Source organism: Salarias fasciatus, chromosome 5, assembly GCF_902148845.1.
Source record: "Salarias fasciatus chromosome 5, fSalaFa1.1, whole genome shotgun sequence".
Classification (NCBI taxonomy): domain Eukaryota; kingdom Metazoa; phylum Chordata; class Actinopteri; order Blenniiformes; family Blenniidae; genus Salarias; species Salarias fasciatus.
In genome coordinates this window covers 1,977,621-1,989,747 of record NC_043749.1, presented here as the reverse complement: position 1 = coordinate 1,989,747, position 12,127 = coordinate 1,977,621, and the positions used below count along the sequence as shown (strand labels likewise).

The following is a 12,127-nucleotide window of genomic DNA, read 5'->3' as shown; positions in this document are numbered from 1 at the left end:
CTTCTGAACTTATTCCAGATTTCATGAGAGAGAGTGTGTGTGTGTGTGTGTGTGTGTGTGTACACTTGATCCTTCACAAGGCTGCAAACACAGCAACGAGCAAGCTGGCGCAGCAAACACACTGGTGTGTGCTGCAGGTCATAAAGCAGCAGTGTAAACACACACTCCAACACCGAGTGTACCGAGAGTGCAGTAATGACTGCGGCCGTGCCTGGATCTGCCTCCCAACCTGTCGGACCAGTTCAGGAGACGCACGCCGGGCCCTGGAGGCGCCGGGAGTTGTCCTCCCACCCAACTCCTCCACAGACCGCCGCGGCGAATCGCGGCGTGTGTGAGATCCCTGAGAAACCGCCTGCGCGCGCGCACACACTGCTCTCACCTGCTCTCGCACTCATCGTGCAGTCTCATTACCAGGAAAAAAATTATGTGGAGGTCAGAGTATCTGCCGAACTTGAGTTTGCATATCTCGTTAACCACACGGCAGCAACAACACATTTTAATCAGAGCCATTACTGTGGGCCTGATTCGCTTTCTCCATACCTGCTGCATGCAGCTTCATCACGCCGTCACAATTATTCAGGGAAAATCATTATTCCACTCAGCAGCAGTAAGCGGGGCATTGTTGTGAAGTTCTCGCTTTTTGTGCAACTCTAATCTCTCCTAATCCATTTTTTAGGTCCCGTTTTATGTTGGGGGCTTTTTATAAATAGTTTGCACAGAGATTGACCTCAGCAGAGACCATTTTCCTCAATTCCCCCAGTTTTCCACAGCACGCGGGGCTGAGGCAATCACACACCCTAATCGTCAGGGAAATGAGCGCAGATCAACAATGGAATTAGCTTTCCTCCAAGAACCGCTCTAATTAACCACTGCCAAGTACGAAGTGGCCGGAGGAAAACAATGGCTGCTGGCTGGGCCAGAGCTGCTGCAGCAGAGTGGCTCCACGGGCCGGACATACAGCGCCATTCAGACACAAGGAAAAACCAAGGTGCAACACAAGACGTCAGAAAGACACTGAAATATCAAATAAAAGCTAGGGCTGCATGACGTGTGGTAAAATAATCAATAGATCAATACTTACTGCAGTCCTATTGGTTAGTTAGTTGACGTACATCGCAGCAGCTGTGAGACGATCACCTCAAACATCTCACACTGTCGTAATTCTATCACAGGTCGTCTTTGGTCGCAAGACCAGCACAACGGCTGTCCTTCGACCTGTTAGAGTGCAACATAGGACCCCCGGTTTCGAGTCAAGACCCGAGATATCGCCACGATGCTCTGACTGTTGTCTTTTCTCTGGTACGATCGAAAACCTCAGTGTGTAGAGGGTATAAGTTTGGTGGGTATGCACAGGAGCAGCATTTCAGAGAAGTTGCGTTTTTCCCTTTTGGATGGAAAAAGTCAGTGTACACTTTCAATGGTTCCAACCACTGCTGTCACATCAACAAACACTTAAGATGCAACAAAACCTTTTCATTTTCAATTGAAAACATTGTTGTATGAACGGTGCCACAGAGTGAGACTTACACTAGGAGCAAGAGAGTGGACCATTACAAAAAACACTAAAAACAAATCAAAATCATCAACTGCCTTTATAAACATATCCCGTCATTGCAATACTGAACACTATCACATGTTCACCTGCAGCCTCGCCTCGTTCTGGACATGCTGGACGAGAATCTGCTGAGCCAGATCAAAGTCCGTCAGCAGCATGGCCAGTCTCCTCCATGAGGCAGGGGATTTGTTCAAAGGAGGCGAGCAAAGGTATGCAAAGGACGAGAGAGGGGAAGAAAAAAAAACCTGCTGACTCACTCTAATCAAGAGGCTGAGGCTGAGGCTGGGCCGCGGCTTCCCGGGGTAAACGCTCTCTGCCTCCGCTTCCAGAAGCGAGGCTTCTCATCGACCGTGCGCAGCCGAACGGGCGACGCTCGAGCAATAGAAGAACGAAATGAGACTGTCTCGGGGTATGAAATAGCTTCTCTTTCTCTGTTCTCACATCTGAGCACAGACAGAATGATGCAATCTGAAGAAGGCACCAAAAAAAAAAAAAAAAAAAAAAAAAAACAACCCCAAAGCCGTTTGAGTTAAAAAAAAAAAAAAAAAAAAAAGCTAAAAATAAAAGCCATGCTTGGGCAGACAGCAACAAGACAGCAACCAGCTGAGGACGAGAGACCCCTGACAGAAACAGCATGGAGGACTGTAATAGGTGAGGACAGTGCTGGCGGCGGCCCCCCCGGCTCTTCACCGACATGAAGCCGGAGTCTGGCCTGTAACGAGATTTTACACTGAACGGCAGTGGATGCAGCATTCTGATGAGGCTTAATTCAATTCCCATCAAACAAAAGCGCACAACCACTGTGATTATGTTGTCCGAATCAGCGGCGGTAATGTTGTGTTATCCTCTTTTGGAATAAAGCTGACAAAAGAAGCATGTAAAACAGAGCGATACCAGTCTCTCTGCATATCGGGTAAACAAACAAAGCGGCAGGGCATTGTGCCGACGTTCTACTGAGACTGGAGCGGTATCAACTGACAATCAATACCACGGGAGTACTCCGCTCTTATCGCATAACGGCTAGTAGCTACACGGCGCGTAAACAAACACTGGCAATAGGAATTACACTTTACTCAGTAGAGTACAATAGATTATACAGTCTATTTTTATTTTGAAATCGTTTTATGTAATCAGTAACTGGAGAAGTCAGAGCATTTCCATTTTATTCCCATGAACAGACCATACAGATGTACAACCTCACAACAACCTCTCAATCTGATGCTCTTATGCAAACCAGGACCAACCAGGACTCTAAACTAGACACCCAGACTCAGGAGTACAATTCTTCTGCCCAGGTCAGAGTGGATGGACCTCGCGTATCTACCTGAATTCTTTGAAACACAGCATCACAAACTTTTTTCTACCTATTATTTTAATTGCAACAAGCCAAACTACAAAATGAATGACATGAAGTCACTTCTGAAAATAAAATTTCAATCGCTTGATTCCCCTAATCTCTTAAAAGTTGTACCCCATGTAACACGAGTTGGAAACCATCAGTATCATGTCTCGAGGACTGCGCGTTTATTCTGTAAATTGCTGTAAATTACTTCACCAGCTCACATTAGTGGCACCAATTCCCACAATATCTCAGCGTCAGGCTCTAGTTTGTATAAACAGACATTTGAATTTGACGGGTAGCGACTCCGTGTTTTTGTCAGCATGATGCAACCTCTACATGTGATTGTACCTGCGAAACAATTCTATTCTCAGTAAAATGACAGGATTTGTGGGGGAAAAAAAGACATTCAGTCCTTCAAGTTACTCCACTCTCCAGAGGAGGGGGGTGTTGCTGCCAAACGCAGACCAAAGATCATTGTGTGTGTGAGCTGGAGAATTTACCTCTTCATGCTGTGTGCGTTCGTGCTGTATTGACTCTGATTAGGCCGTCACACGCACGGTTCCTCCTTCCTTTAACATGTTCGTGTTGCTCAGGTAGTGTAAACAAAGCCGTTCTTCTTGCTGTCATGAGGGCACCGTCACTTTTTCTTGCATGCATGTGTGGAATGTGTTTGCATCTGCATAAATTCGTTGAGCAAAGCTACCAGGAAAAGGAAATAAAACATGTTGGCCTTGTACAGTTCCTGTGACTCATGGAAACACCAAAAGGTCACATCTGATGAAGGTTTCTCCAAGGACGAGGACTTCTAGTGGTTGCTGTATTTAAGCCATCAACTATGGAGAAACCATTCATGTGTGTTGACCAGTCGCCATTCAGACGCTGGACCATATTAACAACCAACCTTCACCCACGTGATCACCGATTTAAAGAAGCACCCAAAAGTTTTAGGGAAATTTACATGTCAACAATTTCAGCAGTAAATAATCCTGTATTATCACACGGAATCACATGCCGCTGCAGTGAGTCACTGCCACTGGCCGCCACCACTGGAGCAGTCCAGGGTATACGTGGGTGGGCTTATTCTTCCGTCAGCATTGCCTACACCCACTTCCAAATATCCCATGATGCACAGCTCAGCAGTATCTATGAGCCAGAATGTAGGAGCCACTAGGTTTCAATAAAATGTGTTCAACACCCCTGCACTACCGTCTACAAGGTAGGGGTTTCCAACAATCTCAATTCCTCTGCATGGAAGTTAAAGCTGTCGTGGAAAGCCACACTAATGCCACACCATGTTTGATTTTGCACTAGTTAGCTTCTTGGACTAGAGAATCAGAATCAGAGAAGTGAAAAAATAACCTTGGATTCTGAAGGTGCGCCAGCCACCTGCTGACACCAGTTCTATCAAGCAGCATGACTGTGCGGACATGAAAGAAGGTCCTGTAAGATGCTTGAGAAAAACTGAACGAAACGTGAAACGGCAACTTTTTGTTTATGAGTTTCTTATGATTTTCATCGATACGGTAATATGAGGCCAGGCTAATCAACTGTCATGTTCAGCAAAGGCTCTAAAAGAAACCGTGTTGCTCCTCCTGTATGATGCTCGTAGGCCATAATAAGCTTGAGGCTGAAGAAGAACTCCTCCAATTCATCACACAAAGGCTGGTTAACTCCATCATGGAGAGCAGTACTCCAGTGTCACTGCCCAGCTGATCATGAGTGCCAGATTCACTCTTTAGAACGGGGAAAAATGTGGGTGTCGACCTTGTAGGTTCGTGCCCTGTGCCTCCTGGTGTGAATCTGTCTTCATAAAGAGACTCTCTTTCCGAATGACACAAGTTCCTCTCAGTGCATTGACAAAATAATGAAGATGAATTTGGCCATTTTAACTCACAATCGCATCTATAAAACACTTTTGTGTTCCGCATCAATTCAAGGACGTCGCCTGTATCCTCCTGTGTGTGGCTGTGTAATTTAAATGAAACCCCATTATCAGTGAAAACTGCTATATATAGAGTGGCAGGGACAGAAGGCACACAACAAATGCTTATTGCTCAGGAGGTGTCGACCATAAATAGACAGAGCCTCACGCCGACGTTTGATGTATTCACGACTGGAAGGATTACCGGAGCGAGCGGCAGAATTAGATACGAGGTGCGACATGTGGTCGTGAAGGGTAAAAGCTGGAGTCCAGAGGGTCCTCACAAATACACCAGGTCCAGCTGAGCGTGTGAGCGGTCGCAGGCAGGAAGAGACGTGAGCGCGCTGGCCGGGCGCCAAAAACATGACGGGTCAGAAAACATTCAGCCGGACTGACAGCAATGACAGCCAAGTGCACGACACACACACCTACACACACACACGCAGTGTGCTGCATGCTTCGTCATCAGCGCATGTGCATCAGGGTGACCCTGTGTAATTACACAGCCTATCATGCCTGCACCAAACGCTGCGAACCAGCAAAACAAAAAGAGCCCCAGATGCAACAACTAACTGCCCTCATTTCTCCCTGACAGAATCACAACACTGAAAGAAGAAGTGGTTGTGTTATCTTACAAGTGAGACGAGTGATTGCCTCCAAAGAGACACAAGAGCAGAAGAAGGGCCGCCTCAGATGCCTCATATACGCACTCATTTGAATTGCAAATGCTCGGCATCACGCTGGGCTGTGAAATCCCAGCAGCACCCTCGGGCGTCTGAACTCGCTCGCAAGCGCTGACATGTGCGCGCTGGTAGCAAGAGCTGGCAACAGTGTACAGTGAAAACAGAGGCAGCAAAAAAAAGAGAATTAAACTATACAGAGAATCGAGAAGTGATAATGAGGAAAAACCGGCGGCGAGATGATGTAATGGCTGTGTGGCGGTTTGGCTTTGAGGCAGGAGGGGAGGAGGAGAAGCATCAGGTGTTGACCGAGGGAGGCGAGCCTGCGGGCCGAGGCGGCGCGAGCGTGTCCGACGTTAACGACACCGACATGGGATGACGGCAGGTCTACCGGCTGAAGCCGGCAGCGGCCCGACGGCCTGGAGGGACCGTCTGACCGGATGCTGTAGGGAGGCGGGCCCGGACACACGGCGACCCGGATCCCGTGGACCAGACCAACCGCCGAACTACGCACCAACCAACCCTATTAAGACTCAAAGTCATGAGACATTTTGGCGATGACATTTGAAAATGTCATCTGCAGTGTCAGTGCCACGATACACAGAAATTATCAGACTACAAATGAGTCAGTCTGCCAGGCCTCTCCAGTGACGGAGTGCAGAATTCAGAAGATTCAGCGGCCGTGTTGAGTCACTGTATCATCCAGGCTGTTCTCACACCTGCTGGCAGAGTTCAGGACGTGTGCTGAAAGTTAGACGTGAACGAGGCTCTCCATTGTCAGGTTCACACTTCATTCTGTCAGCAATGCCTCATACTGCCCTGAAAAAAACAGGCTATTTCCTCACTTCAGCTCCGTTTACATGAAAACGTTCCGGGTGAAAATGCATTGTTGTTGCTTTTTCATTTGATAAAAGTTTGGTATTTACACATTTTGAAAATTACATCCATCCATTTCTTTGTAAAGAAAGAAATTGTGAAAAGACACATAAGCACAGATAACGTGCAATAAACAATGGCGAGTATGTGAGCATTTGTATGTACAGACGACCAGCTGGGACTGTTATTACGGCGACTGTCAATAGCTAAACTACAATGATGCAGGAGAGTCTGTCTGCTTGTCATGACGCTCTGGAGGCAAACGTCATTATTGCCCATCTAGTTACGCATGAGCAGAAGAACTATATTCTACAGCCGTGGTGCACGTGTACAGTGGCAGCATTTCAGAAACGCTGCATTTTCCACATTTTCAGTGGCTTCGAGCACAGTCGTCATGGTACCCGGCCCCCAAAACGCAATGAAAGTTCTCTGTTTTCACTTGAACACGTCATGTAAACGTGGCCTTAATCAGGGTTTTTTTATTTGTTTGTTTTTTTAAAGAACTCGTGCACTGCCCAGTCTTGAGTTCCTTTTCATCACATAGGAAGATAAAATAGTTCTTGATTGTTAGACTCCACAGGCAAGCAAAAAGCAACACTACTCTTGAGTTAGATAATCTATTGGTAGTTTGTACTTACCAAAAATTTGGTTTGACAAATGTGATGAGATAAAAAAATAAAGATAGTTTTGTCCTCAATTTTATTTAAGACGATTTCTCAAATATCAATGGGAAAAGGGATCCCTCGATCCCCAGTTCTCTTCACCAGTGTCTCTCGAGGCCTGTGGGACAGTTTGAGAACTAATGACTTCAGTCGATGACTCAACTTCAACACGCTTTCGAGATGATCTCACTACGGTACCGCTTTTAGGGGAGTCTCTAGTCTTTCTTGGAAAAAACTGAAGTTGATGAAGTAGGCCATCCTGAAGCCACTGTAGCGTCCAGTCTGTCAACAGTTCACTCTTATTCAGTCAAGCCCAAAAAGTAACATGGAAGCACTATTTATAGACTACAGACTCAATACACCATCTTGTGGCACACAGCGGTATTACATCACAGAATAGATGGCATCAGGTGGTTCAATCGCTAGCTTCAACATCAAGTAATGCAAAAGGCTTCAGTACTGCCATTTTCTTACGATTTTTTTTATTATTATTATTTTAGGATATTTGCTCAAGCAGTTTGAAGACTCCTGAACTCAGAGTGATCACTGTAGTATCCAGTCGGTACTTCAGAGAGAGGTCAAATCACCATATTGCAGGTGCGAGCACTGTGACCTTCTGCGGCTTTCTGTGATTATACAGCAAACTGAACTGACTGTTGAATTAGTACACCGTCCTGTGATGTAAAAAAACTACTGGATGGAGAAGTTGGTTCGCTTGCTTATTTCCATAGATGCACCTGGAACGCAGCACAGGAGAATAAGATGACCTCCAAACTGATGATTCCTCACATTGTGAAGTTGAAGGTTGCAAAATGAAAAAGCAGCATAACGTATTCCATACTCAAGGACGAGAGGTAAATGCTTAAACAGCAGGGCTTCAACACTGTAATTCTCTAAATCCAGAAGGCCAAAGGTGAACTCACACCCACGGACAGAGCAGCTCCAGCTTCACCTCTGCGAGCCTCCACATCATTCATCTGCGCTCTGTATTTCCCACCATTCACACAACACGCGAGTTAAAACGGGACAAAACCTCATTCGCTTTGTTTCTGCAGGCAACAATGTGACCACTGCGCACAGGCAAGCCAGAGGTGTTGATGTTAGGGTGTGACAATGGCAACACTGTGTGTCCTCAGAGTGGCTGTTACATGATTAGATGGGTGTGTTTGAGAAATCCACTGACTCAGATCCAGTTCTACCCTGACAGGCTGAGGCACAAAGCAAACAGCTGATCTCTGCAGCAGCAGCAACTCAGAGGCTCTGACCCAGCCTGAGCTGGAGAGGTGAGGACCGTCCGGGCAGGAGGAAGGTGAGGAGGAGGAGGAGCAGCTGTCCTCCTGGTTGTTGCGGGGTTTGCAGGAGCTCTGAGTGGGCCAGTGAGCACAAAATGACGCTACAACTTGCTCCATCCACGCACTGTTATTCATCCCCGAGCAGAGGCGAGCGGGCAAAGTCCAAGAGGAAAAAAAAAAATAAAAAAAGAAAGAAGGAAGGAAGCAGCAGCTGCGGCTTTAACAACATAAATGCCTTTTTAACGCAGCAGCGGTGCGCGGTTGTAACAAAGCGCAGTCATTTTTTTGCGGCGGAATTACGCGTAAAAGGGAACGAATCAGAAGAGATGATTCAAAAAAAAAAAAAAAGCCTGCGCGTTTAGCCACAGGCTGGCAGAGGAAGGGAGAGACAAATGATGCATATTTCAACATACCCTCCTGTCAGACAGGCATCCAGGGGAGGACCATGGATGGCGCGCGCCCGGGGAGGTCAATCCAGCTGCTGCCGCCGCTCCGTGTTTATTCCCGGGCTGAAGAGAAGGGAGTGAGTCGGTGTTTTACCGGCGGAGAGCCTAATGAGAGAGAGAGAGAGAGAGAGAGAAGGAGGGAGGAGGAGGAGGAGAGAGCCAAGAGGGAGGGACGCTGTCAGATGCAGAGAGGCAGGAGGGAGGGACACACACACACACACACACACACACACACACACACAGACAAATCTACACAAACACACACACCCCGAGCGCACGTGTCATTGCGCAAGAAAAGTCTCATTTTCCTCTGTCAACAAGTCCTGAAATCTTAAACAAACATGCCAACAATGTCACATAATCTCTTACTGTTTCCATGAAAGGAAGAGATGCTCGCACGTTTCTTCCCTCCACTGTTTGGATTCTTATTTTCAGACAGATCAACATGAACAACTAACATGAGAGGAGTCGCTGTTATTTCTCTCGGTGTCATCAGCACTTTGGTTTGATCACTTTAGTGGGGGAAAAAAAAGCTTTAATAAACGCGCTGATTGCACATCCCGCACCTTTTGCACGGAGGGTTTATGCGCGCAAAGGGCAGCGCGCCCTGAGCCGCCCACTGCTGTAAACAACGGGGAGGAAAGAGGTTATAATGAAAGGCTGCGGCCGTGAAAAGCAATAATACCTGCTATCACTTCCCCCATTGTGCCAGGGAAATTAACACGGTATTATTTTGAGAGGCGAGCCGCGTCTGATATAATTAATCACTGATTAGAGTTTGCTGCTGCTTGATTGGATTAATCTGTCAGTTTATTTTTTTTTAAATAGTATTTACACAAGCGGAGCTGGAGAACGGTGATATTCAGACTGGAAACTAACTGAAGGTCACGACCTGCAGGCCGATTGAACACCACAGACCATGGCAGGGTTAGAGGAACTATCTGAACCACGAAGCTTCTGATTTAATTCTAAATATCAGATTTGTTTTTTGTTTTTTTTATTTTATAATTTGTCGACTAGTAGTCTGACTCAGTGCACCACATTGTGGTATAAAGTGGTATTGCAGTGAAATCAGGCAGTAGTGAGCTTGTTAACTTGTAGATTTCTATAATTTTTCGTGTGATCTTTTAAATTTGAGACCAGTGGTGTCCGGCTCCGCTCCTCAGACGTCTCCCTCCTTCAGAACGTCTCAATCTAAAGATTAAGCTTGGAAAAAAGCTCCCTGACGAGGAGCTCCTTATTGCAATCAGGTGTTACAACTGTCAGGGGAAAAATCAAAACAAGCAGGATTCCAGCCTTTGAGGACTGAGATTTTGACACCCCTGTTTTAGAGTAAAAACTTACATGTTTTGAGGGGTGTTCAGTTATTTGTCGGAGCATCGGCCAAACACCGAATGGATTGAGAGCAATCACATCATCAGGATGAAAACAAGCCTGTCACATGAAGCAGTTTTACCTACAATCACTGCCTTGCAGGTTTGAACTACAGTTTGTTTTAATTTGATTGCATTTTCTACATTATTCAGTTCCACAGATTAATCAAAATGTGGGAAAATTCAATTATATGCATTGTCTCTTTTTAAAAAAGTGTTTTAATCACTAGAAATGTTTTTAAACAGCAGCTCCTCCACAGCGTCAGTCTAAGGATTGTTTCAAAATAATCACAAGATAAAATCAGTGTTTTTCCAGCAGCTTGGTTTCATGTTTGAACATTTTGTTGTAGCAGATCAGTGCCCACAATCATGATATTGCAGCATTTCTGCCTTTTATTTCCTTGAAACAGATTTTTTAAAGTGGCGTCTTCTTACTGTATATTCAGGGTCTCTTCACACAGTTTCTGGAACAGTCCGACCACCATCAGCGCTTTAACGCCTGACTGTGAGCACCTGTGTGATCCACCTGCTCATGGAGGAGCGTTCAATACAGGAAGAAACAAAAAGGCTTTAAGTGCGTCATAGCCCCGCCCCCATGCTCTCATTGGCAGAGGTGAAAGGGGGCGTGGCCACATGTCAATGGGGTGGGGCTTTGCAATGCAGTTAATTTTTTTAAAATTTAAATGAATTAAATTGAATTAAAAGGCACATTTGTTCATGAATTCAAATAAATATCTATAAAAGTACATTACTGAATGTTTAAAAAAAACATTTCTATTAAATCAAACAAAAATTTCAAGAACATAATTGAGCCTATAAAAAATAAATATTGTAAAATAACAAAAAATGATAAATTACTTAAGAAATTCAGTTGTGTTCAATTTAAAGTGTGAGAAGAATTAAAATACGACATGGAAAAATAAGAAAAGACTTGAAAAAGTCATCTCAGATCATTTCCAACCCTATTATTCCTGTTTGGCATGTGTTGTATCAGTGTACTTTTGAATTCCATGTAATCTTTTCCAGTATATTTGTTATTGACTTTGCGGTCTGAATGTTGCAGTAAAGTGATTTTTACTGAGAAATCATGTCATCAATCATGTAGATGACAACTTGAGTAACATGCATGAAACTAGTACACAATCACTTTAATGCCAGAGACAAATCAGCAATATGCACAGCAGCTTTTTAACTGAAATACAGTTTTATAATTTAAGCTTTTCAGACTTTTTATTCCAGGAATCTGTTGTTTGTTGACAGCAGAAGTGGTGCTTAATGAGAATGAACTTTAAAAAATACATGTTTACTTTGAATTGAATTCCAGGTACTTATATATATATATATATATATATATATATATATATATATATATACATATATATATATATATATATATATATATATATATATATATAAAAGAAAAATGACATGGACGTGTTAACTTTATTGTTCTGACTGTTCTTTAAGCAACACAGTTGAATTTGATCCTTAAGAGAAGCGCTTGTTCCAAAGGAACATGATTTAAACACACACACACACACACACACACACACACACACACACACACACACACACACACACACAAACACACACAACAGTTTCACTGGGTGATAGTTGAAGTTCAGATTAGCACACAAACTCTAACTATAGATGCATTACAGGAAAATTATGTTTGAGACTTGTTCACTTAGCAGCTTGAATGTGGAATTATTTGGAATTATCTGTGAGAAAGTGTTGATTTTTCTTATATTTGTTACATGTTTCAGATGAGACATGTTGGACTGCGAGGAAATTGATGATTGATGATTTTGGAGTTTTTCATTTATCCATTTGTTGGATTATTCATTGTAATGAAGTTTAAGAAGAAATATCTGGTATCTAAATATCTAGCTCCTCTTGCAAGAGCAAATCTGTTGGGCACATGACAGCAGCCAGACCTCCAGTCTGCTGCTTCCATGCTGGGCAGGACAGGTTAAAAAG

The 12,127-nt window shown here is 44.4% G+C and overlaps 1 protein-coding gene across 1 annotated transcript in view; it reads right to left on the bottom strand.

Moving 5' to 3' along the window:
- Positions 1-8,856, bottom strand: part of LOC115387962 (band 4.1-like protein 1) — an 85,807-nt gene extending 76,951 nt beyond the window's left edge. The window contains 1 exon segment of the mRNA XM_030090869.1: positions 8,742-8,856. The gene's annotated coding sequence lies outside the window, so the exon portion shown is untranslated.
- Positions 8,857-12,127: the final 3,271 nt, after the last annotated feature.